The sequence below is a fragment of the Leptonychotes weddellii genome, chromosome 5 (assembly GCF_054177405.1).
Source record: "Leptonychotes weddellii isolate Sample4059 chromosome 5, ASM5417740v2, whole genome shotgun sequence".
In the NCBI taxonomy this organism is placed as follows: Eukaryota; Metazoa; Chordata; class Mammalia; order Carnivora; family Phocidae; genus Leptonychotes; species Leptonychotes weddellii.
In genome coordinates this window covers 81,927,291-81,933,944 of record NC_138373.1, presented here as the reverse complement: position 1 = coordinate 81,933,944, position 6,654 = coordinate 81,927,291, and positions in this window count along the sequence as shown.

Sequence of the window (6,654 nt, the reverse complement as noted above, 5' to 3'; positions counted from 1 at the left end):
GAGTCCCGCATCGGGCTCTCTGCTTAGTGGGGAGTCTGCTTCTTCCTCTGCCCCTCCCCCTCACACTCGTTCATTCATTCTCTCTCTCAAATAAAAAATCTTTTAAAATAGAAAATAGGAATTATAGGGGCGCCTGGGTGGCTCAGTCATTGAGCGTCTGCCTTCGGCTCAGGTCAGGATCCCAGGGTCCTGGGATCGAGCCCTGCATCGGGCTCCCTGCTCCGCTGGAAGCCTGCTTCTCCCTCTCCCGCTCCCCCTGCTTGTGTTCTTGCTCTATCTCTCTCTCTGTCAAATAAATAAAATCTTCAAAAAAAAAAAAGACATAAAAAAAAGAAAGTAGGAATTATAATAAAACATACCTCACATAATCAATGAAAGGGTTAAATTACAGAACCTATGTAAAGTATTCAGTTCAATTTCTGGCATTTTGTAGCCCTCAATGCCACAGAGCAATTAAGAGCAATCTGTGAAGTCAGACTGCCTGGGCTGGAATCCCAGTAATGCCATTCACTCTAATCTTGGGCAAGTTATTGAACTCCTCTGTACCTCTATTTCCTCATCTATAAAATAGGGATAATATTAGTACCTACCTCATAGAGTTACGACAGTTAAGAGCGTTACTCCATATAAGGGGCTTAGAACAGTACCTAACACATTATAAATTCTCAATAAATGTTAACTATTTTTTAATTTTAACTATCTATGTTATTCCTCCCTTTTCCCAACATATTTCCAAGCCAGCTATCCATATCCCACACACCCAGATGTTATACACTTAACAGAATATTAAAATTAACATTTCCACAGAGATCCCAAGAAATAACAATCATTAAACTTCAAAGAAATGTGCCAGCTGATCATGTCCAAAATTTCAAATGCAAAGTCTCAAGGGTAAGAGCCAGCTTGAAACATGTCAGGCCTGGAGAGAGAAACTATCCCGTCACAGAAAGTCCTTAGCCTCTCATGGGGTCAAAACGGCATCTAGAGCGTGGGGGAGGATGAAGAGTAACAGAAGAACTTGCCCTAGCTTCCCCTTTAGACACCACGGGTTCCCTCCCACCTGCTCCAGATGAGGCTACAGTGGAGAAAGGAGCCCACAGGAGACCCTGGTTATAGGGTAAAGAAGAGTCGTACTGAATGAAGACCGAAATGTTAATTAATACACTGAGCTGGACACTTGTAAATACAGAATTGGGACTGTGTGTGTGCAATCTAAAACAGGGGAGTCAAGTCACTAGGAGAAGCAGACAAGTCATGCGCCTGCCAGGGTTCTCATCCAGACGTGAGGGTATTTTATTCCACTAAATACATTATACAGGGTCAGGAAGAGACAAACATAAATTGTAATTTGTTGACATCTTACATATTTTGCTCATGCAACATACAAACTGTCTTCAGGTAGCAGTTGCCTCCTGTGTCCCAACTCCCCCCGCTTCCAGCTTAGAAACACCCCAGTGACACTCACCCTATCTCCACCTAACCCCAGCAGATCTTAGACTCACCTTGGGTCATGTCCACCATAAAGCTCTAGCCACCTGAACCTCCCCACTGTCCCAGCACAGGTGAGATGCACACACACCCCACTGTCTTTTGCACATAACCATCCCTCTGCTTGCAATGTCCTTCCCCCTCCTCTGCACCTGGTGAACACCTGCAAGACAACATCAACAGTGGCATCACCCTAGTAGACACTTTCCCAATCTTCTTTAGATATATTCACCCCTGCCTCCCAGTGGCACACTGTATGTGCCCCCATTATACACTTTTTATACAGCACTGAGTGGTGTAATGACTTCACTGGGCTGAAGGATCCATTGGGGTAAGGTCGTCCTTATCCAGGTAGGCTCACTAACTAGCACTGAAAGACTCAATCTGTGTTTACCGAATTCAAACAGGCATTTTGTTTTATTCATAATGTTTATGCAGTTCTTTTCATAATCTTTCCAGTCTATTCTCCCTTTAAAATTTCATATGATATAAATCAAATATTTCCAAGTACAATAACATAACAATTGACTTCTAGATGAAACACAAAGTCTCCTAAAAATACGAAGGTCTTTTACAAGAGGTAGCAGTCAAGAGTTCCAGTTCAGAAGACTATACCATCCATCTGTTTTCTCATGGCTGGGGCGGAGCTCCACCAATAAGGAGCTCTTGCCAACAAGGGTGTGACACGATGGTCCTTCCCATTTGGAAGGCAGCACATACTTCCCCCTCCTCTCAGGGCTCTGTCCAGACGCAACAAAGCAGATTGCTTTAGATACAGAAAATTTTCTCCAGCTCGTGCTGGGGCTCCTTGCACAGACTTCCCTTTCATCTGCCTTCAGAGCATTTTCTTGTCTGGCCTTTAAAACCCCTGGAGATACTTCATAAGACTCAACAGACACAGGCAAGGTCGGCACATTCCAACTTGACTGAAGGAAGAGAACAGATGATGTGCACATTTTTCAAGGCCACATGTACCTTTTCTCTGCATTAGGGGCTACCAACAAGGGAAAGTTGAGCCTTTACTAAAAGTGGAGGGCTTCCATAAGTCCTGCTGATAGTCAACTGATCAACTCCTACTTTGAAAGGAACTCAAGACACTGATACCTGCATTCTATTTACACTGACTTTATCCTTGTAAGCAAAAATAATATTCACTAAGGACAGTTGTACTGGAGAAACAAATATCATTTCAAGGGAATATTCAATATAACTAAGCAATTTCTATATCCTCAGCATGACTTACAACATTTTACATTTTCTGCTGATAGTTAAGTAACTAAATCCACTCCTTTCCCATGTCTACTATCTTATTATGCAAGTGGTATCTGATAGGGCACTGACCGCCCTATAGCCAGAAAGTCGGGGCTGGGAGGTGACAGGAAGCAGAAGCTGGAGGAAGGGGACCGCGCAGCCACAGACACTGTTGGTTGCTTGCGGCGGTAAGGACTCAGTAAATCTTTTCTGAATCTATGTTCTACCTGCAACTTGAAGAATATGGTAGTGAGTGATATTAATTATTACAGAATACTAAAGCCCAGGAGATGCACTGTTGTCAGCTACCTCAAAATACTGCGTAAATGACTGTAAACATACGCTGGAAAATAATTACTAGGACATCATTTATTGGCCCACATACCACCCCCAGGGCCGTATGCCAGGGCTTTGGACACTGATGGCCATTTTCAAGGCCCTGATTATGTAGTCAAACTTACCAGAAGTTGTAGCAAGACTAAATGGCATGGCCCCTTCGGCTTAGTTATCAAAAGCAGCGCTACAGTCTCCTGGTTTAAGCCAGTATTCAGAAATACTAATTTTTTTTCTCTGCACTTCCCAAGACTCAAGAGGGCTGCAGGAAGAAGGGAGAAAAGAGACTTCTGACCTGACACAGTTAGCTGGTTTTCTACTCCACTGAGTAGAACACAGTTTCCACAAAGCACCCTCATGCTGGTAAGAAGGGGTAAGTGTGAGGGTGTTATCCACATGGTCCATACTAGGACTAGCAGTGACACATCACTAGTTAAGGCATGCTTGTGACACATCATACAAAGACTTCAGTCCTTCTCTCTAGAGAAGTTCACTTCAAATACCCTAACTACATCTCCCATGAAAGCTACGGCAGCCAGAAGAACATAAGTAAACTGAACCTAAGATTCAAATTTCCTTTCTTTCTCCAAAGGCACAAAGTCTATCACTGGAGTTATGAATTCAGTACAGTGAGGGTGGACATCAGTTTTGCCTCACCTCTAAAGAAAATTCTCAGCAAGGTGATTTCAATTACAAATTCCACCGGGCAGCGAACTTAAGGAGTTTTTCTGAACCTTACTAATGGAACTGCCATTTCTCTTGCTGCCAGCCATTTTCTCCCTTACTCCTAATAATCTCTCATTACCCCTGTGTAACTATGGCCACTTCAGAACAGCTTCTCCATAGCACCAAGTAACACATAAACTCCGCCCCCACACGCCCACCTCCAGGGCAAAGCCCCACTCTCCCTTCACTTAGGAACTCCCCTTCCAGAGCAGATGCCTTCCATTATGGCTGGCACAGGCAAAGACAAGTAATGCCTTATAAGATGTTTTCAATATTGCATTAATGCAGGGCGCCTGGGTGGCTCAGTTGGTTGGGCGACTGCCTTCGGCTCAGGTCATGATCCTGGAGTCCCTGGATCGAGTCCCGCATCGGGCTCCCTGCTCAGCAGGGAGTCTGCTTCTCCCTCTGACCCTCCCCCCTCTCATGTGCTCTCTCTCATTCTGTCTCTCTCAAATAAATAAAATAAAATAAAATAAAAAAAATATTGCATTAATGTATGCTAAGGGAAATAAGTCAGAGAAAGACAAATACCGTGTGATCTCACTCACATGTGGAATTTAAGAAACAAAACAAATGAACACAGGGGAAGGGAAGGAAAAATAAAATAAGATAAAAATAGGGAGGCAAACTATACAAGACTCTTAACTACAGGAAACAAACTGGGGGTTGCTGGAGGCGGGGTACGTGGGGGATGAGGAAACTGGGTGATGGGCACTTGATTAATGAGCACTCGGTGCTATATGCAACTGATGGATTACTAAATTCTACCCCTAAAACTAAAAGAACCTTTATCCAGAAAAAAGGTTTCCTAAACTAGAATTCAGGAATGAATCAGAAGATAATAAATCTAGTGATCAGCCCCGGAAGAAATGCCTCAAAAGCACAGAGGAACGCCAGTTGCTTAAATAAGCAACACTATTGGCGTGTGCTGGCTTTTAGATTGTTTTTGTTTTTAAAAAACATTTTGTTGCTAATTTTAACATCATTACAAAGAGTCTGTGACCACTCTGATCTGTAAGTTTTTGATGTTTACTACATTTTGATTTCCTTAATAAACCATTTCTTTTGGGGTACCTGGGTGGCTCAGTTGGTTAAGCGTCTGCCTTCGGCTCAGGTCATGATCCCAGGGGCCTTGGATCGAGCCCCGAGGTGGGCTCCCTGCTCAGTGGGAAGACTGCTTCTCCTTCTCCCACTCCCTCTGCCTGCCGCTCCCCCTGCTTGTGTGCTCTCTGTGTCAAATAAATAAACAAAATCTTTTAAAAATATACAAAAAAAATTTCTTTTAATCTTCTTAAGAAAGAAAGAAAAAGAGATGGGAAGAAGGAAAGGAGCAAAAGGGAGGGAGAAGGGAAGGAAGGAAGGAAGAAAGCATCAACAACAAAAATACATTCTTCCCACTTCTTGGATTTCAAAACTACAATTTGGAGTGATAGGAACTATAGAAAGGAAATAGAGTATGTATGAACTCATAAGCTGAAACTTTAATGTGGTTTGGATGTGTGCATTAATCCATTTTTAGAAAATACTACTACCCATTAATTATGGCCCAACCATGAGTTTAGGTGTACGGTACTTAAGAACAGTACTCCATGAACATGAGTGGTAATAAGAATTCTATCCTAAAATGCTGACTGGCACAACGAAAAAGTAGATTACATGCTATTAAGAAGGCACCTAACAGTATATCATGTAAGATGGCAACTGTATTAAAGAAAAAGTAGGGAAAAAAAGATTCCTTAGTATTCTTTAATCTGGAACAGTTCCACAATCTTTCTTTGTCCTTCCTGACCTTCATGTTTTTTAAGAATACAAGCCAGTTATTATATAGAATGTGTCTCAATGAGGGTTTGTGTGATGTTTGGTAATCATGATATTTCTTCATAATTAGATCTGGGTTATGCATTTCTTACAGAAATAAAACAGAGGTGATGTCAGTTCTTCTCAGGACATCATATCAGGAGGCACAGAATACTATTTGTCCAATATTGGTAAGGTTAACTTTGATCAAGAGGACACTTCCCAGGTTTCTCCACTTTGCCCTCTGTACTTAGTAATTTTTAAAAACATACTTTGAGACTATGCGAACAGCCAATGCCTCATCAAACTTTCATCATTAGTTTTAGCATGCAATGATGATTTTTGCCTCACCCGATTATTACAATGATGGTTGCCATCCTCCTTTATTTATTACTTGGCAAATTATTATGAGGAATTTCCTTCTTTCCCATTTATTTGTATCAACATGACTCACAAAGTTTTATCTTATTTAATAAATTATACCTGTTGTTTTCATTATTTGATGCTAAAATCGTCCCAGTTTTGACTAATAGGAGTCACTCGAGCTGGATTCCAAGTCTTTCTGACATGTTTCCATCATTGTTTTAGCATTTCCTTACTTTCAGGCACATGATATTCCAGAAGCAAACAACCTAAAGGAACTGGATTATTAGAAATATAAAACCTGGGGTACCTGGGTGGCTCAGTCAGTTAAGCAGCTGCCTGCAGCTCAGGTCATGATCCCAGGGTCCTGGGACTGAGCCCTGCATCCAGTCGGGCTCCGTGCTCAGCGGGGAGTCTACTTCTCCCTCTCCCTCTGCCCCACCCTCGCTTGCACGCACACACTCTCTCACTCTCTCTCAAATAAATAAATAAAATCTTTAAAATATATATATACATTCCCACCAACAGTGTAGGAGGGTTCCCCTTTCTCTGCTGGTGCAGCCACTCTGGCAAACAGTATGGAGGTTCCTCAAAAAGTTGAAAATAGAGCTGCCCTACGACCCAGCAATTGCACTACTGGGTATTTACCCCAAAGATACAAATGTAGGGATCCAAAGGGGTACGTGCACCCCAATG